This window comes from Notamacropus eugenii, chromosome 3, assembly GCF_028372415.1.
Source record: "Notamacropus eugenii isolate mMacEug1 chromosome 3, mMacEug1.pri_v2, whole genome shotgun sequence".
NCBI classification, from domain to species: Eukaryota; Metazoa; Chordata; class Mammalia; order Diprotodontia; family Macropodidae; genus Notamacropus; species Notamacropus eugenii.
The window spans coordinates 194,057,602-194,079,143 of NC_092874.1; the positions used below are offsets into that span (position 1 = coordinate 194,057,602).

Consider the following 21,542-nt stretch of genomic DNA (forward strand, 5'->3'; position numbering starts at 1 on the left):
AAAGACGTAGCCTGCATTCCTCGGACAGTGCCTCACGACAAGGGTGGGACATGGGACAACGCGCACTTCAGCCGTCCGGGAGACAAAGGAAGAAAAAAGAATTTGAGACTGTGAGTAACCTGCTTATATATATATGTATATATATATACAAATATATATAGGTAGGGAGCTAGGTTTTTTAGCATTAATGAGGCTAACAACATCAGCAGAAAAGCTAGATAAGAAAGCTAAGAGCCAGGGAGTTACAGTGCAGTTAAAATTAATTAGAAAATTTTTAGAACAAGTCCAATACTCAGAACAGTCCCTGGGTGGAGGAGTGACCCTCCTTATCTACACATACTTGGCAGATGGTGGGAGAACAGTTAACTGCTTATGACCAGGAAAGTCCTGGAGTTATATCACCACATACTTTTTATCTATATAACATTGTAAAATATTCTTTTCAAGCAGAAGAGGGAGGTTGTGATAAACAAGTTAGACAATTTTCCACCTCAACACAGACCACTCCTTCAAGCTCTTCAGAGAGCTCAAGAGAGCATAGCCCAGAAAGAATGTATCCTGATTTGCAGAAGGAGCTATCAGAGTGGAAAGAAAAAAGAAAAAATTAATAATTTGGAGACTGAGCTTCTAAAGATAAGCAAAAAATTGAGGCAATTAGAGTTTAGAAAGAATGTGTCATTTAAGGAGGACATTATAGATCTCACGCTGAATATATGGAGCCAACAAGTTTAAAATTACTCTTGAAGGAGATTACTTACTGTGGAAATTTGAATTTCATGAAGTATGTTTGGAACTAAGTAAAAGAAATCAAGCTATAGATATAATTTGTGCAGAGGATTTCTGACAATCTTTTCTCAGTTTTTGAATTTTTTATTGTCTGTATATGTGTTCAGTCTTTACATGTTCTGTGTGCGTGTGTTTGTGAGTTATTACGGCCAGCTCCATTGTAGCTGGAATTCGGAATGTTATCTCTTTCCCTCCCCCTCACCCTTCTCTCTGATGGCTGCAGCATCAGGGAGGAGAATGGGAGAGAGAAAGAGAGGAACTAATCTTATATTATTTAGTTTATATGACTGCTAAATGCAGTTTTACATAAGAAATACAGGGCAATAATATGTGAAGTTTTGAAGGAACTTTAATCAAAGCCCACTAGGAGTACAACATGGGTATGAAGTTTAAGGAAAGCATAAAAGTTTTGGAATTTATTGTTCAGTAGTTGGTAAAATTCTCTCTCTCTCTTTACCTTCTAACCCTGGCCAGGTTGTGAAGGTGGAGAGAAAGACAAGAAGAAATTGGGGAAATTTTTCCCCTCCTATCACAAAGGCAGATTGAAGAGCATTTTAATTATCTCATGCCTCACCTAAAAGAGAAAAGTTTTTGTGTATGGGATACAACTAAAAGGTAGTTATTCTGGTCATATTTTAAGTGAAACATGTCGCTCCTAATTGGATGTTTAAGACAGGTCAGAATTTATTGTATTATTTGGCATTAAGGCAAATTGAGAATACGCATAAAACTAAAAATGAAAAAAGACACCTCAGAGATGAAGATGTGAACTTCCAAGTGGAGAGGAGGGGACTGGCGCCACTGGACTTTGTTCCAGAGTCTCCCTCACTTCCACTTGCAGTTTTACAACTTTTTCTTTCAAATACATTTTTAAGGAGTAGACATAGATATGAAATTTTCTTGAGTAAAAATTAGAACCATTGTGATTTTTATTTTACCCTGTAATCAGAAATGGTATTAGAGAAAGCAATTTGTAATCTGAATCTTGTTGAAACTAAAAGATGTTGGAAAAATTGTGTGTAGCCATTTATGTTACTTAAAAATTTTATCGGTCCTACTAACTTTATCTTATAATGTTTTGTAATTGCCATTTAGAAAACCAGGTATTTTCACCTTTTCCTGTTAAAGAAATTACAGCTAAAATAATTTGTTTATCATTTATAAAAGTTGTAAGATTGTTAACTAAGTTTTTGAAGTTGCTGTTTTAATGCTAAACCTAATATTGTTAATTGATTACTGTGTATAGAAAGAAAAGAATGGAGTAAAAATTTTATTTAGACTGGTTCTGCCCATTCAGAACAGTCCAGACAGTATGTTTGGGGTTTGGCAAGCATGGGATTCATGCCAATTCCTTTTATTTTGTAAAACTGCCAAGGCCTCTTTCATGTGGACAAGGTCATCAGTCCTAAGGAAGAAATTTGTTTGGCTTATATAATTCATAAACAATGAATGTGATTTGCTCAATAGTTGTAATAGATAGAAAAGATTTTTAATAATTGACTTTTATATCAGGACAAGTTTTAAATTTGAGAAGGAAAGATCTTAAATGAAATTTCTTATGTATGTGAGTCCTATTAATCTTCATTGCTTATTGCAACTCCATGGGAATACAAATAACTGTATTTGGCTTTAAGTTGGGACTAGTGAAATTTGCTGTTTAAGGTAAAAGCATTTGCTACCATAAATATTTTTGTTTAAGTGTGAATTTGGGTATAGTTGTCTGCATTAGATCAGTATCTGAAAGAATATGCCACAAGTTACTCAGAGGGACTGTGATCCTGCATCCTGTACTGTTACCAATGTGAGATTCTATTATGTACTTTTATTAAAGCATTTTGTGATATCTAGGAATTCTGAAATACCTAAGAATTTGGTTTGTTATAATACTTTGGGAATTTATATTCCTTAGAACATTTTTATACCAACTAAGTTTTAATAAATTTTAATTTTAAAAGGTTTATTTTTGCTTCAAAGTGAAAAGACAACTATCATTTTAAAAGGTTTCACCTAATCTTCTTTTTAAAAAAAAGTTTAGTAACTCTCTTAACATTATGATAAAATTTCAACTGTTGTAAAAAAGAACAGGGAATATTTTTAGAAGAAATATTTTTCAAAATAAGGCTAAAGCCTATTAAAGTTTTCATTTTCAAGATAATGTATTGCTACTTAATATGTAATGATCTACAAAGCAGAACAGATCTTGTTATTTTAATAAGCAAAAGTTAATATTAATGTGTGAACTTATTAACAACTTAATTTCTAAAGTTTTTTCTTCCAGAGTGAATATAATCAGAAAAAAATAAACAAGCTGATGAAACAACGATGACCATCTATTCAGTTGTGAGATTCAACTTAGAAATCTCTTTTGTGTAAGACAATACAGCTATGCTAGTTAACAGTAATAACTTATGCACTATCTTGTCTATGGTAGAAATATAAAGGAATATGAAGCAGTCTGAATGATCAGTTCTAGAGATTTGGAAAGCTAAATACAAGCTTGATCAAAATATATAGAAAGCAGATAAGGAGACTGGAGACAAATGTGAATCATCCAAGCCCCTCCTATCCTAGATAGTTACTAAGTATGTCAAGGGAGTGTGAGGATGTCTGACAGTATTCTCACACCCACCTCACTTCTAGTTATTTTATTCTTACTCCTTTTTGATTCTTGTTTGTTTAATCTCTGTGCCAGATTTGTGTCTTCTAGGTTTCTTTGTCCAAGACCATCACCTATCACCCTCTGAATCATCAAGTTCCTCATATTGGTTAAAGACACAACCCCTACAATGTTGGGACCCTGTGAGGCAGGGTCAGCTCTACATCCAATTTCAGCAGGAAGCAATTTCAGAAGTCGAGACCTTCATCTCTTATCCCAAAATATGTTGGGTCTCATCTGTTTATAGTGGGACAGGGTGGGGTGCTTGAGTGCCTGTACTTGGGCCCCAGTTCTAATATTGAATTTCTTTTTATAAATCATTCATATTTCAGGAATACCATATAACTCTATGAGTCAGGCAATAGTATGTAAGAAGAATAAAACTCTCAACCTGTTCCTTCAAAAACAAATAGGGGAATGTTTGGTAGGTCCCCTCAGGAACAATTGGCACAGGCCATATATACAATGAATAACTTAACCTTAGATTATGACAACCTTACTCCTTCACAAATATTCTTTTCATTTTTGGGCCGTAATGATATCAGAATTATTAGTAAAAAGAAGACTGCACCCCAGCAACAATAGGTGTTGTGGAAGGATGTCAGTGAGGTGTGGAGAGGCTATCAAGGATGTCAGAGCACACCTCTTACATTGCTTTGCCCATCATGGTGTGCCAAGAAGTATTAAAACAGACAGTGGTCCAGCTTATACTAGCAAAGCCATTCAACAGTTCATGGCAGAATTCTCTATATCACATGTTACTGGAATCCCCCATAATCCTACTGGTCAAGCTATAGTAGAGCAGGCAAATCACTTGTTGAAAACTTATTTGCAGAAACAAAAAGGGGAAGCTGGACCAGGAGTTGATGACAAATTACAATTGGCTGTTTACACATTAAATTATTTGAAATTTGATGATGATGGCTTATCAGCTGCTATGAAATTTTTAACATCTCCTACAAAGACTGAGTCTATTAAGACCGAGTCAGTTACAACAAATGCATTGAATGCCAAAGCCCATAAGGTGATGTGACATGATGAGAATAAACAATGGTTTGGTCCTCGTATAGTATTAACTTGGGGAAAAGGGTATGTTTGTGTTTTAACAGATGACAACAAAGAGGTGTGGGTTCCAGTGAAACATATCCGAGTGTTGGAAGACAGCAATCATGATGAAGAAGTCACAGGGGGCACAACAGAGACAACAAAGAAAGTTAAAGAAACTTTGTCAGGTTTTTAGCCATCTACAACATAATGGTGCTCCTGATCTTTCTCGCAACAGTCCTACTATGCAACCATGCTGCACCCCTTCTTCAGACACAGGAGAAGGACTCTGGACAGACAGAACAACTGAGATGAGCATTCGTCATGGAATCACCATGGCTGAGAGTGATGTCATGGAGTGAGACAATGCCAAAATTCATTCTTCATGGTAACATTTCCCACATGTATGGAAATGATGGAGTTGACACAGAGACAAAGACTATTAATGAGACTATATTTCAGAGACATTTTAATTTTTGAGGCTTAGCTTCAGATTTTCCATTCTGTCTACAGAAAGGTATTTCAGGGATCTGGAACGGGTCCAGTTTCAATTATACGCAGGTGAAGGGGACAGAAAGGTATCCTTGGTGTGCCACCATAGTGGATGGAAGAGATGCTTTAGATGAGAAAGATTGGCGACATGCTTATTATTTGTTCACCTGGAGAATAAATGGGACAATGGTAACCTGGTCAAATACAGACTTTGCAGGACTTTCTCGGGGTATGGGATATAGACCATTTTGTGATTTGTTTAAAAAGAGAAATGTAACCTTATGGCATCTATATACAGGTTTTTTATTGTTTGAGAATTGTCATACCCATACATGTCAACAGAGTTAACATTTGGGAATTACACAGAAATGTTGTATTCATGTCACAATCTTTCATATGCACCAGATGCAAGATTTGCCCCAGAGTTTCCTAGACAAATGTATATCAACCACAAGGGGTATCCTCTGATAGGAAGACCAGTTCAGGGGGTAGACAAAATTATAATGGCTATGGGAGGACAGACTATACAGGCTATGCCTGCAGTTTCTAAAAAGGACAAAAATAATGTTATTTTACTGACAGGGAGAGTATGTTTAGGGAATAAATATGCATTTCTTTGGGATAGAGACAATAGATCAACACTGGAGACATATAGAAATCGGACAGGAATTTACAATTTCACTTGTCAGAATTGTTCTGTACAAGAATGTATAGGGCCAAAGATTGATGGGAGAGTATTCATTTTAACAAGGCTACACTATGCTTTAATAGCAGTTAAGGCAAAAGGGTGGTATAAGACACCCAGTGATGAAGTAACATATACACTGGACAAATAATTGGATGAATTGATGATTAGAGTTAAAAGATGTGTTTCATGTGTAGTTTTAGGAATTACTTTATTAGCTGAAGTTATCTTGGTGTCTACTTCATTGTCTATGTCAATTTCTAATACCCAAAATGAAATGGTTCAAGCTTCTGAATTACATGCTCTTATGAAAAATGTGTCGGCTGGATTTAGACAACAAGCAAAGATAGATGATGAGTTTTATAAAGCCCTTTATTCTTTACAAAGGCAACTGAGGTAATTGGAGAAGAAGTTGCAATGATACAACTGCAACAAAAATTACAGTGTGATTACAGATATAATACATTTTGTCTAACAAAGAAAAAATATAATGAGTCTCAGATGCTATGGGAAGAAATTAGGACACAGTTACATGGGTTAGTTGCTGACAACATTGGAAATTCAACAGTTGATAAAACTAGCACAAGAGATTGATGAAGAAGCAGATACTGATTTTGTACATGAAAAAACAGCAGCAAAGATAAATGATTTCTTTAAGCATATTGTTTCATGGGGATCTGTCAAAAACTGGTTTGCGCCAAGTATTATAGGCTTTGTAGTATTGTTTTTAGGATGCATATTATACCCATATGTATTAAGTTTGCATTGCATAGTTTGTATAATGTTCTACTTTCCAGTAAGCAAAGTGTTCTTATCCTTAAAGATCGGATGTATCAAAACAAAAAGGGGGAATTGTAAGGGAATTGCCAACCCTCATCTCTCTTGGACGGCGTACACCAATCATGGCTCAGGTAATCTGAGGGGAGATTGGTAAGGCATGAACAAGATGGCACTGGGAAGGAGGGTTCTGCCCCTGTTCACCACCAGTTACTTCCTGAAACGTGGCTGGGACCAGTAGCAAAACTTGCTTTAACTAGTTTAATCTTGCTTGCGCTGCTTACATAACTAAGGCGTACATGATACTATATAAGTGCCTGAGCTAGTTTGAATAAATGGAGTTGCCTTACATCTTTGCCTCCCTCCTCATTGTTACTCACAGCGAGCTCCTTCAGGGTCGACAGGCCCTGCTGGTCAGATAAACCTGTCAGCTCGGGGTGAATGGCCCCGATAAATCCTGTTCAGTTGATGATTGCTAAATCCACAAGCGGATTTTTTTTTTTTAATTTAATGAACACTGGAGAAAATTTTAATAGCACTTTCCCTGGAACCTGTCTTAAATAGGAATTTTAGTGACTATTGAAAATTTTGTTGGTGGGGATGACTCCAGGAAATTCTATTGAGGAAGAGGCCCCAGACATCTCTAAAAGTAAGAGAAATGTTACAAGCATCCCCTGTTAAAAGCATGGCATGGGCTTCCAGGGCAATCTTTCTAGATCAAGGTATAGTCATGCTTGGCAAGGGGATAGACTATTACTTATAGCATCTAGCCCTCAAACCTCTGGTATGGTTAAGGACTGACCACCAACTCTCAGGGAAAGGAGAAGGAAGGAGTTTGACAGGAGTAGGAGTACAAGTAGGGGTACCCAGAAAGACAAGGAGGACATGGTGATAAGATCCCAAGGCTAAGTAAAACTAGGAGCAGGGGAACTGGACCTGAAAAAATATATAGATAGACATAGAAGAAGAGGAGGAGGGAATGTGGAGGGGGACAGGGATGGGGATAGGGATGAGGACAGGGTCTGGAATGCTTATATTGGATAGGGATGGAGACAGGGATGGGGATGGCGACAGATATGGAGACAGGGATGGGGATACTTTGACCAAATAGGGATGGAAATGGACATGGAGAGAGAGAGATGGGAAGGGAGAGAAAAGAAATGACAGAGACATAGATATATGATAGACACGACTCTCAGGGGTTATAGTCTAATGGGGAATATGTACTGTCAAAGGAAAATGAGATAAGTGTGAAGGAAGAGTCCATGCAGAAGCCTACCAGCGATGGGTGGGTAGGGCTTTACTCCAGGCAGGGGAGAAAGTTAGAGGATGTTAAATTGGCCTGTAAATGAGAGTAACAGGAGAGGGGCAGGACCAGCAACAATATAGGTTCCTCTAATAAATGCTCTAAACCCAACACCTCCATCAGGATCTAGGGAATCTGGAGCCAGTTGTCTCCTCTTTTTTCAAAAAACCTCAGCTCTAAGACTTTGGATGACTGCCACATGAGCTAAGTCCAGGTGGGAGCATGGAGATAGAAATAGTAGGGGGCTTCTAATCTTTAAACAGTAAATAGTGTTGCCCTTCCACTTGACTGTGGACTTTTCCACCTCCCTTCCTCTCCTGTCTCACTAGGGGTTAATTCAAGTCAGGAGATTGGGATGGAGATGGCAATGAACACTACCAGAGGATCCATGAAGAGAGTAACATTTCAGAAAATTCAGGTCCCTGGGGCTAGAGAGACCTCCAGACCTGGAGTCAGGAAGACCTGAGTTTAAATCTGCCCCTGGACACTCACTAGCTGTATAACTCAGGACAGATCACTCAACCTTTGCTTGCCTCAGTTTCCTTAACTGTCAGATGGGAATAATAATAGAACCTACCTCCCAGAGTTATTATAAGGATCAAATGAGATAATAGTTGTGGAGCACTTAGCACATAGTAAGTTGGTATTTAATACATGCATCTTTCCTTCCATCATTCCTAAAGATGAAACCCTGTGGATTCTGAGAAATACACCTAGAAATAGGAGGAAACAAGTTAAGCACAAGTTCTTAGTTCTAAGAACTAGAGCCACCTCTCAATTATCTGTGCTGCTAAAAGAAAGAAATGGGGGGGCAGAGCCAAGATGGTAGAATAGAAAGACGCAGATACACATAGCTCCGAACCCACAGCCCATAAAATATCTGTAAAAAAGATTCTGGAGCAACAAATTCTGGAGCAGCAGAAACCACAGAACAACGGAGCGTAAGAGATTTCTGTTCCAGACAGACCTGACGCGAAAGGTCCGTGGCACCCCAGACCTGGAGCCCAGCCCAGCCCTGCCATGGCTGCACAGCACCGAGAGGAGTAGATCCAAGCAGGCTTCAGGGATGGAATCTCCAGTGGCTGCATGGGTCCCTCCACCCACAGGTGACAAGGGTCAGTGAGAGTGTCTTTTTGGGTGGCCAACAGGGGAGTGTGGTGTCCCCGTGGCTCGGGCCCCCTCGAGAGGCAGCAGCAGAGGCGGGAGCAGACTGGGGTTCCCCAAGCAGGCAGGAGTCTGGATCCATTGTTGAAGGTCTCTGCATAAAGCCCCTGAGGGAACTGAGCCCCTGAGGTGGCCCTGCCCCCACCTGAACACCTGAACTTGATCTCACACTGAATAGCAGCCCTGCCCCCACATAAAGCCCTGAAGCTGGGAAGCTGTATTTGAATCTCAGACCCCAAGCACTGGCTGGGAGGATCTGGAGGCAAAGTGGGTGTGGAGAGAATATTCAGAAATCAAGTCACTGGCTGGGAAAATGCCCAGAAAAGGGAAAAGAAATAAGACTATAGAAGGTTACTTTCTTGGTGAACAGGCATTTCCTCCCTTCCTCTCTGATGAGGAAGAACAATGCTTACCATCAGGGAAAGACACAGAAGTCAAGACTTCTGTATCCCAGCCCACTCAATGGGCTCAAGCCATGGAAGAGCTCAAAAAGGATTTTGAAAATCAAGTTAGAGAGGTGGAAGAAAAGTTGGGAAGACAAATGAGAGACATGCAGGTAAAGCATGAACAGCAGGTCAGCACCCTGCTAAAGGAGACCCAAAAAAATGCTGAAGAAAATAACACCTTGAAAAATAGGCTAACTCAATTGGCAAAAGAGGTTCAAAAAGCCAATGAGGAGAAGAATGCTTTCAAAAGCAGAATTAGCCAAATGGAAAAGGAGATTCAAAAGCTCACTGAAGAAAATAGTGCTTTCAAAATTAGAATGGAACAGATGGAGGCCAATGACTTTATGAGAAACCAAGAAATCACAAAACAAAACCAAAAGAATGAAAAAATGGAAGATAATGTGAAATATCTCATGGGAAAAACAACTGACCTGGAAAATAGATCCAGGAGAGACAATTTAAAAATTTTGGGACTACCTGAAAGCCATGATCACAAAAAGAGCCTAGACATCATCTTTCATGAAATTATCAAGGAAGACTGCCCTGAGATTCTAGAACCAGAGGGCAAAATAAGTATTCAAGGAATCCACAGATCACCGCCTGAAAGAGATCCAAAAAGAGAAACTCCTAGGAACATTGTGGCCAAATTCCAGAGTTCCCAGATCAAGGAGAAAATATTGCAAGCAGCTAGAAAGAAACAATTCAAGTACTGCAGAAATACAGTCAGGATAACACAAGATCTAGAAGCTTCTACATTAAGGGATCAAAGGGCCTGGAATAGGGTATTCCAGAAGTCAAAGGAACTAGGACTAAAACCAAGAATCACCTACCCAGCAAAACTGAGTATAATACTTCAGGGGAAAAATTGGTCTTTCAATGAAATAGAGGACTTTCAAGCATTCTTGATGAAAAGACCAGAGCTGAGAAGAAAATTTGACTTTCAAACATAGGAATGAAGAGAAGCATGAAAAGGTAAACAGCAAAGAGAAGTCTTAAGGGACTTGCTGAAGTTGAACTGTTTACATTCCTACATGGAAAGACAATATTTGTAACTCTTGAAACTATTCAGTATCTGGGTACTAGGTAGGATTACACACATACATACATACACACGCACACGCACACACACATAGAGACAGAGTGCACAGAGTGAATTGAAGAGGATGGGATCATATCTTTAAAAAATGAAATCAAGCAGTGAGAGAGAAATATATTGGGAGGAGAAAGGGAGAAATGGAATGGGGCAAACTATCTCTCATAAAAGAGGCAAGCAAAAGACTTATTAGTGGAGGGAAAAAGAAGGGAGATGAGAGAAAAACATGAAGTTTACTCTCATCACATTCCACTAAAGGAAGGAATAAAATGCACACTCATTTTGATATGCAAACCTATCTTACAATACAGGAAAGTGAGGGTTAATGGGATAAGCAGGGTGGGGGGGAGGATGGAAGGGAGGGCATGGGGAGGAGGGAGCAATTTGAGGTCAACACTCATGGGGAGGGACAGGATCAAAAGAGAGAATAGAAGTAATGGGGGACAGGATAGGATGGAGGGAAATATAGTTAGTCTTATACAACATGACTATTATGGAAGTCATTTGCAAAACTACACAGATTTGGCCTATATTGAATTGCTTGCCTTCCAAAGGGAAGGGATGGGGAGGGAGGGAGGAAGAGAAGGTGGAACTCAAAGCGTTAGGAACAACTGTCCAGTAACGTTCTTGCCACTAGGAAATAAGAAATACAGGTAATGGGGTACAGAAAGTTATCTGGCCCTACAGGACAAAAGAGAAGATGGAGACAAGGGCAGAGAGGGATGATAGAAGAGAGAGCAGATTGGTGATAGGGGCAATTAGAATGCTTGGTGTTTGGGGGGGAGGGGACAAAAGAGGAGAAAGTTTGGAACCCAAAATTTTGTGAAAATGAAAGTTAAAAGTTAAATAAATTAATTAAAATTAAAATTAAATAAATAAATAAATAAATAAAAGAAAAAAATGGGAAAGCAGGGGCAGTGTGGAGCAGAAATTCAGCACATCCCCAGGGATTCACTCACTATTTTATCTTTCCTAAGGTTTCAGAACTCTAAAATATTCTAGACCTCTGGGAGCAAAAGGAAGTAGAAAGCTAGCACTGATTTTATTTATCGTAGAAGCCTAGAGGGTGGAAGTTCTGATTAACCTATCACTTCCCATGGTGTGGACAGTCTTTTGTCAGCTCCTGCTCTTCCATCCCTTTTACCTAGATACTTGGCTGATGCCAACGTCCTCACTTTCCTTCTAGCCCTCCCTTTTTTCTCATCTTTATCCTCTTCAGCCCTGTTCTTCCACAGTCCCACTCCTCCTCTGCCTTGCTATTCAATGGTAATGCTTTGTCAGTAAGTTTCCTTTTATCCCAGATCTCTTTATACTCTTGCCAGCTTCTTGGTCTGACAGAAACCTGGCTCTCCCCAGAAGACCCTTCATCCTAGGCGTTCTCTCAAATATTAAACATTTCTCTTATGTCCTCTGAAGCAATGAGCCAGGGAGGGCAGAGATATGCCTGGTTCTTCCTCTCATTTAATCTGTATAGAATGGAAGGTTATAATGGGGGGATACTGAAAGAAATTTCTCCATTTTCACTCAGCTACTTTCCCTTCGAGGCAACAGAATTTCCCAGGAATATCTGCCTCTGCTAGGAAGTAGAAGAACTAAGACGTAAAATAAATTTCTGACCAAAAGTTAGATGAGAGTTGAACTGAGGGACAAAGAAACAAAAGAAGAGAGAGTAGTTCAAAAAGCAAAGAAAATCTTAGTCTGAGTATCTGCCACCATTTAGAGTGACCTGGCTGAGGGAATGTGTGTATACACAGACACAGACACAGACACATATATGTATATGGCATACATGTATATAAAATATATTTGTTCAGTCATATGCAGCTCTTTGTGATCCTGTGGCCCATATCAATATTCATAGGATTTTCTTGGCAAATATACTAGACTGCTTTGTCATTTCCTTCTCCAATGGATTAAGGCACAGAGAGGTTAAGTGACTTGCCCAGGGTCACACAACTAGTAAATATCTGAGGTCAGATTTGAATGGAGGGAAGGGGAGGAGAGGAGAGGGGGGTGGGGAGAAAGAGGGAGGGAAAGAGAAGGAAAAAAGAGAGAGAAGGGGGGAGGGGAGGAAGAGGAGAGAGAGAGAGAGAGAGAGAGAGAGAGAGAGAGAGAGAGAGAGAGAGAGAGAGAGAGAGAGAGAGAGAGAGCGCATTTATTTAGCATTGCTAAATGTTAAGAATAAAAATACAAGAGACACAGGAGAAGGCAACACGATAAAAGGCAGTAGCAGAGCACCTGCTAAGGGGCAGCACTGCTGGGGAGGAGGTAGAGAGGAAATCTGGAGAAGAACTCAAATAATGAGGGAAGTCTGGCTGGGCCTCTCTTGAAATACTAGTCCGGGCTAGAAACTCACAGCTCAAGAGAGTGGACATCAGAGAGGAGGCATCCATCAGCAGAGTCAGTGCCAGAGAAGAGGTGAAGAGAAAGTCCAAATTCAGCATATTCAGAACGAAATTCCTATTTTCCATATATTTACATGTGTGTACACACACACACACACTCACACCTCTCCTCCAAATTTGCCCTATTTGGCAGTAGTCGCCACCATTCCATCAGTTGCCCATGTTCAGAACCTCAGAGTCATCCGTGGTTTTTTCCTTCCCTCTACACCTCACTCCTCCAATCAGGTGCCAAGGATTGTCAATTCTACATCCACAACACCTCTCAAATCTGTGTATTCTCTTCTCCCCGCTCACATGGCTTCTAGCCTAGTTTAAACCCTCACTGCCTTTTGCTTGGATTACTGAAGTGGTCTCCTAATTGATCCTCCCCTCTGCTAGCCCCTCTCCTCTCCAATATATCCTCAACAAAACAGCCAAATTGATATTTCTGAAACCCAGATTTGACCATGTCAGTCCAAATCTTTAATAGCTTCTAGAATAAAATACAAAATCCTTAGCCTGGCATTTAAAGCTCTCCTCCATACAGTGCCTACTAATCTTTTCAGTCATTTCATAATCCTCCTTTTTATGCACTCTCCATTCTAGTCCAACCAACCTCCTAGCTCTTCTCTTTACAAAACATTACATCTCCCATCTCCAACTCTTTGCACAAGCTGTCCTATATGGAAATATAACCCAAAGCCCATCAATATGGGACTGTCTCCTCATTGGTGGAGATCAATGCCCCTGCCTGTATGAGGGACTGTGTGGAACTGGAGAGAAGAGAGACTCTCTTCAGTCTCTTGAGTGTCTTCAAGTTTCTTCAGTATCTGTGGACTCAGGGACCGGCACATAGTAGACACTATATAAATGCTTATTCCCTTCCCCTTCAGACTCAGCAATTGCTTCAGGTGCTTCTGGCTTCCTACTTTGAGAGAGAAGATAGACAAAACCAGCATCACTTCAGTGTGCTAGAAAGAGAATAAAACTCTGGGAAGAAGCTGAGATGAGAGGAGCAGGCAATCTCTATTATATCCTTGTTACTGCTTGCTACACTAGAGCCTTGAGGGAATTTCTCCTTGGATAGGATCTGAGCCTCTCCTTTCCAGTTCAGCTGAGTTACTTTTGTCCCAGGAGGAGAGCTCCATCACTCTTCATTGTCTGGTATATATTTTCCTATGCATACTTTCTCTGATTGCTACTCTGATTTTGCTACTGATTTGGATAAATGGGTCTCTGTTATTTTCCACATGTGTATTTATTGTAGAACTGATATCTGATAGGAAAGGGGTCAATCCTTGGATGTAGAGCTCAGAGCCCTCCTTTCCTCATTGATGCCTAGCAATCAAAAGTTTAGCTTGAACCTGAAAAACTACCTTCCATAGACTATAACGATACTTATAGGAACAGATATAATTCTAGCCTAGGAGAATGGCCAAGTTCCTGGCTCCAACCTTCCACTTTCCTTCCTGGAAGGAAATAAAGTCACCCTTGGAGAAGGGTTGAGGGGAGAAAAGGCTAGCCTGTCTCTTCTGCCTTTTTTCAAGTTGTTCAATGACATTCACATGGATCATGTTGGGGACAGCCTTGCTACATAAGCAAGATATAATGAGTGTCTGAGCTAATGTGCTGGTGGGAATGGAAAGGAGAGTACTAAATAATTAGTGGAATGCACTCCTTCCCCTGCCCGCCAGCTTCTGACCTCCATTTCTGTTAAATAACCTTTCACTTTTAAAGTCCAGTTTGAGTGTCACATCTTCCATGAAGCCTTCTCTAATTCCACCTAGTTAGAATCTCATACTTTCTATATGACCTCTCCAACACTGTATCATGCATTAATCTGTATTGTAATTATTTGTGTATATGTCTTACTTGCTACTAAACTAAGGTACCTGGTGACTAGGGGAGTAAGATACACATTGTCTTACTTCTATATATTCTTAAACTCTAGCACAACAGAAAAGATATCCCAAGTAAAGGAACTAGCATTAGCAAACACTTTGCCCATAGAGGAGAGCTAATAACTTTTAACTTAATTCTGGTAAAAATCAATTGACAGTTTATTGGATGTGGAAGCTATGGGACAATCAGGCCAATATAGCACTGAGTTTTCAAGCCTGAGAGGTATCAGCAGTCCATGTTCATCCTTCATTTTCAAAGAAGATCATGACATCAAAGAAATGATGACATGACTTGCACTAGACTTTGTTTTGAGTAAGGGAGAGCTGTGCAAGGTCACCAACCTCACTTTCTCCTCCTGAGCCATCTGAGTCCAGTGACCAGGTATTCATCAGGATAAGGTACCAGCAAGGGAAACTGGGAAGGTAGAGAAGCAGGTAGACTTGGGAACACTGAGCCTGAAATGAACACCAAAATGTAACCATCATGTGAGAGCATCCCTGATGAGAAGGCCAAAGTATAGTTTGAGAGGCCTCCCAAAAATTCTCTCTGGCTACCATGACTCCACTCAGGGACACTCTGGGAACTTCAGTATCTGACTCATTTTATCCTATCGCCAGCCTCACAAAGGAACCCCTGGCTCCACTGGCACTGGAGAAATCAAGGTAATGGTATCTAGTAGGTAGTACAGGACTGGAAGCAAAAGCTTGGCTAGAGATAACAGATTCATGAGTCCTCAGCACTGAGGTTCTCATTTAAACCAGTGAAAGTAGACAAGAACCCTTTGACCCAGCAATACCACTTCTAAGGCTGTAACCCAAAGAGATCATAAAAATGGGGAAAGGACCCACATGTGCAAAAATATTTATAGCACTCCTTCTGTTATGGCCAAGAATTGGAAACTGAGGTGATGCCCATCAATTAGGGAGTGGCCAAACAAGTTGTGGTATATGAATGTAACAGAAGACTGTTGTGCTATACAAAATGATGAGCAGGGGGCTTCACAAAAACCTGTAAAGATTTATATGAACTGATGCAGAGTGAAATGAGTAGAACCAGGAGAACACTGTACACACAGTAACAACCATAGCGTGCTAGGACTAACTTTGATAGACTTAGCTCTTCTCAGCAATGCAAGATTCTAAGACAACTCCAAAAAGCTCCTGACGGAAAATGCTACATGTATTCAGAGAAAGAATTAGAGTCTGAATGCAGATCAAAGCATACTATTTGCTCTATCTCTTTTTTGTTATGTTTTGCTTCTTCCTTCTCATGGTTCATTCCATTGGTTATAATTCTTCTTTACAACACAACTAATGTGAAAAAATGTTTAATACGAATGTATATGTAGAGCCTATTTCAGATTGCATGCCATCTTGGGAAGGGGGACAGGGAGGGAGGGGAAGAAAATTTAAAACTCAAAAACTTGTGGAACTGAATGGTGAAAACTAAAACCAAACAAAAAAAGAAATAAAGAAATTAAAAGTGGATAAGATAATCAAGAAAAAGATCACAAAGAGAGAAGAGAGACTAAGGAAGGAGCTTTGGGCAAACCCAGACAAGAAGGGATTTTTTTTTTAATGAATATCCTTCTCCACCTCATTTTACTGATGAAGAAACTAAGATAAACTGGATTAAGTGACTTGCCCAGGGTCACATAGCTAATAAGTGTCTGAAGCTAGATTTGTACTCATCCTGACTCCAGGCACTCTATCTGCTGCACCACCTAGCTGTCCCCTTGGGTCCTCACATAGGAATTAATTTGTTGGTTACCACTCCAGTTTCCCAAAAGCCTTCATGTGTCACCACCCATCAGTTGGTTCTAATGAAACAGATAATGATGCCATGAGGGAAGCTTCAAGGAAAAGATTGAATAACTGGGAGCTCAGCTCCTCCTCAGAGGTTTTCCCTGATAAATCCCCCCTCCAGAGGCTCTGGAAACACCCTTGCTCTGTGGTGACCTTGTCCAGCTGCTACCTCCAGATGAATTCTTTGATTTGTCACTTCCCCATTATAAGAATCAAGGTGGTATAACTAAATCAGAACATCTGGGTTCCCTTCTGGACTCTGCCATTTATTAGCTATATGGTATTGGTTCCAAATATGTAAAGTGTATACTATTCACCTTGTAGGACTGATGCAAGAAAATTCTCCAGTGCTCCATAACTATGAGCGCTTTTATTATTCCCCTCCAGGGTCCTGCCCTGGAGGCTTAATTCATTTCCAAGGGTTTCTTTCATCACCTTCATATCAGATACCTAGGGGAGCTTCCTTTTAGACACTATGAGTTAAGACCAGCCATATGCGTAGGACTCACTCAAGAGAGTCCTCCTTTCCCCAATCACCCTTTCTACCACATCATCTCAGATGTCTAAAATGATACTATTAGAGATCCATTTATTTAAATAAAGGCATTGTGCTCAATTAAAATATATTTCATAAATACCCCTGAAAGAAGTAGCATGCAGCAAACCATTATCCGTCATCCACACCTTAGCGTTTGAAAAGTCTTTTCTAAGTTGGTTGCTGGCTAAAAGTCAAGACCAAAGGGAAAAGACCAAGAGAGTTTGGTCATGAGAAGAGTGGAAAGATGTTGCGTTGTAGTCCTCATCCAATCATGTGATTGTGGGTCACTTAGATTCTCATTTGCTTAATCTGAGACTTGGATTCCCCATCTGTCAAATGGGAAGAATAAGATTTTCACTACCAGCCTCGGTGAGTTGTAAGGCTCAAATGTAATAATTTAAGACCTGTGTCCTAGCCCCATTCCTCAATGTAAGGGTTCTTGGTTCACATGAACTGGGCTCAGTCTTGCAGGCTGGACCTGAAGGGAATCAGCTTCTCTCTTTGACTCTTTCCCACATCCTAGAGTTTCCTGAAGTTTAAGTATAGTTTGTGTATAGGTGCTTCACAGGGTCTCCAAATCCTGCTCTGCTATTCAGTGCACAATATGGAACATCCTTTATTTCACCCACCACAGAAAGTGAATGTAAGAGGCAAAAGGTTCACAGGAGTACGTGAATAAATACAGAAATTTAAAACATGCCAACAGCTACCCTTTCTGAGGCAATTTTTTTTTTTGCCAGGGGAGGGATTATTAAATTCCTTTCACATCACACCTGTATAGTTTGAGCAACTCAGGGTAACAATAAGGAAGAGTTGGAAAGGTCCAGATGTCCTGGCCCCCATTATATGAGTACTCAAAGGAAAAGGACATAGGACCTAGACAGTTTGGAAGTGAGAAGAACTGATTCCCAGAGAGGATGATGAGAAAAGTAATTATTTCTCTATTGTATTTAATAACTAATTACTAAATTAGGACCAAGATCTTTTACCCTTTTCTACTTTCTCATCCAGAAATCAGCCAGTGTGGGAAATCTTGTTCAAAGGCTTATCCTTCCTGGAAAGCTAAGATAGTAAACAAATTCTAAATTTAGGTAAAGGGGAAGATTCCTGCTCACTGTTTTTACTCAGGTCTGTCAGGTCAGGAAAGTGTGGATTGTCCCTTTTGTCAGATAGGTGGTATGGAAATTGATAAGTCTCTTTGACCAAAATCCTATACCTCAAAATCCCCACTGGAATAAGCTCACTTCTCATTATAATATTCATTCTCTCATTATTTTCTGACCAATCACAGGTGATTGCCACCCCCAGGAACACTCATCCTTCCAAGAGTGGGTTTCATGGAGGGTCTTTGGCATCTGAGAGTGTCACTGACCCTTTTGTTAATAAACTATTATTAATAAAATGACTAATTACCCAGGAACTATGTCTTTCGAACCTTTTTAAATGTTACAATGAGGACCTAAACTAGGAAAGACAGGTCACAAAGGACTAAAAGGTCTAAGTCTATTCATTGGTAGGGAATGAGATAAAACCACTTGAGTGAACAAGATGTTAATAGTATATAAATTCCTATCAACATCTATTTTATATGTTCCCTTCTCTCTACCCAAATATAGTCCCTCATCACTTTTCACCTGGACTATTGCAACATTCATATTTCATTTTCAAAGGAGACCAATGACATCACAGGTGATATCTTGACTTGGGAGTGAATTGGATTTAAGTGAGGCAGGGCTGTACCAAGTCACCAGCCTCACTCTCTTCCAGAGTCATCAAAGTTCAGTTGAAGGACAAAGTCAAGATGAGCCATCACTCAGGATCTAGTAGATTCCCTTGGCATCTTTGATGCCTGACAAAGCTCTAAGCACTCCACAGCACCTACTCAGCCTCCTTCATGGTTATTGGAACAAATTGTTTTCATCCATTCACTGTGTTGGAAAAAAGTCTTCATATGCCTGGGGTAGACCTCCCCCTAACTCACTGGTGGATATGAGGTCTGTTGGTTACTCTCAACCTGGTTTGAGAATTTGGCCCATATAATGAGATGGTTGTTGGGGTATGGCCACTGCACATACTACAGCTTCTTGGAGTTACAAGTAAGAGTTGGGTGAAGGTGAACACCAAAGATACCCTGAAAAGGACTTGGCAAGCCTTAACACCAGAGATTCAGCAGTGATCAGTCTGCCAGCATGATGCTCCCTTGACATATTTTAATAAACTCTTTTAAATTTTCTTTGTCCTAAGTTTTGAGTTGTAAATCAGGGAGAAAATCCAAAAAAAAAAGAAAGAAAGAAAAAATTTTCCTTTTGACAACCTATTATCAAGGAACTCCAAGCAAAAAACAGATATAACTTCCTAAAAAACAGGGAGATGACAAGTAGTACAAAATCATCTCAAATGTCTTGCCCAGAGGCAAAATTAGGACAGGTTGACCCAGGCTTTGTCATAGGGCACTAAGGGGTGCACGGTGTGTTCAGTGAGGACTTCTGATGGGCCTCCCTGCACCATCATTCCCCATTCCCTTCTAAAATGAAGGTCTGACCATATCATCTCACTATTCAATAAACCTCAGAGGCTCCCTATTACTTCCGTGATGAAATATAAAATTCTTTATAAAAGTCCTTTATGACCTGGACCTTTCCTACTTTTCTAATCTTCTTACACTTTTACTCCCCCTCCATTCATTCTATGACCCAGTATCACTGGAATACTTGTTATCCTTCACACATAACTGGGTGCGTTTGTACTGGCTATACCCCTTCCTAGAATTCTCTGCCTCTTAGCTTCCTGGCATCCTTCAAAATGCAGCTCAAATCCCACCTCTGCGGGAGGCCTTTCCCAGCCCTACCTTGGTCAGGTCCCTCCTTCCCAAGGTGCCTTCCCTCTAAGATCGCCTCCCACATCCTCCACATAAATCCTGTATGTACAAAGTGATTTACATGTTGTCTCCTCCATTATACCATGAACTTCTTGAGGTCAAGGATTGTGTTTTTGCCTTTTTTTTGCATAGTACTTGATATTATGCAACGGTATGTACACTTTTAGAATTAAAGACACTACTCATAGATGAATATCATCTAGTCTAACCTTATTTTACAGATGAAGACACTGAGAGACAAAGGGAAACATATTAATTTGCAAAGCTACAATGGTCCCCTAGTAAATCAACTTCAAACTTCTCTGACTGGCATAAGAGCACCTGGGAACTCTAATGATCAAAGTATCAGTCAATAAATCAATAAACTTTTATTTACCACCTACTATGTGCCAGACACTGCACAGAAAGTAGAGTATAATTTAAGATATTGTCTTCAACTATCACATACTTTTAAGGCACCTCAACTCCCTGGTGCCTATTACCTGTTCTGAATGTTGTTACAAATAGATATGGGGTGGTTAGGTGACTCAGTAGACAGAGCTGGGCCTGGAGTCAAAAAGACTCATTTTCCTGAGTTCAGAATCTGGCCTCAGATACTTACCAGCTGTGTGACCCTGGACAAGTCACTTAACCCTGTTTGCCTCAGTTTCCTCATCTACAAAATGAGCTAGAGAAGGAAATGGCAAACCACTCCAATATTTCTGTCAAGAAAACCCCAAATGGGGTCACAAAGAGTCAGACAGGAATGAAAAATGACTAAACAACAACATTTCCATGGATCTTCAGTCTTATTGATGTAGGTACACCTTTCAATGGCGCTGATCATAAACCCACCAATTTCTTTTGTATGATTCACCATGCCCCCCAGTAAATCCCCCATGGAGGGTCTACTCCCTCTAAGTGAGTACATGAAAAGGCCTAGCCTAAAAAAGCCAAGGTCTCCCATTGCATCCTGGGCCATCTCCAGTCATCCTGATGAATATCTGTTCCCTGGATCCAGATGTTTCAGGAGAAGAAAGTGAGACTGGTGACCTTGCATAGCCCTCTCTCACTCAAAACAAAGTGTAATTCATGTCATCATTTCTCTGATGTCATTGTCTTCTTTTGAACATGAACACAACAACTTACCATGCTTAGGGCTTTCCTTTCTAACATTTGACAATATGTGAACACCAAGGATAAGTACTCCCTATGAGAGAGAGGAACTATATCTGATAGCACCATTAGGGTTGGGAATCCATTGTAATCCCTTTTCTCAATACACAATCAGTCCATTTCCTGTTTGAATCATCCATCCCCCTGGTCACACTGATGGAATCCTAATAAAGCTGCCCCTAGCCCCTATATTCTAACTTCCTTAATGTCCCACTGAACAGCAGACCCACTGCCCCTACCTAGCCACTCATCCCCCCCCCCCAATATCCTAATTGCTCACTAGAACTACAGGTGTGTCCATGAACTCATATTTCTCACAGAAACAGCAGGTGTGTCCATGTGATGGGATTCTAGATACTGCCTCTAGCTAGCCACTACCCCCAGACTCACTCCTCACATTTCCCACAGAAACAGCAGGTGTGTCCATACAC

The 21,542-nt window shown here is 40.2% G+C and overlaps 1 protein-coding gene across 2 annotated transcripts in view; it reads right to left on the reverse strand.

Annotated features, from left to right (window-relative positions):
• The window catches only part of ANO2 (anoctamin 2), a 578,869-nt gene that overhangs the window by 526,042 nt on the left and 31,285 nt on the right, over window positions 1-21,542 (reverse strand). The window lies entirely within an intron of this gene.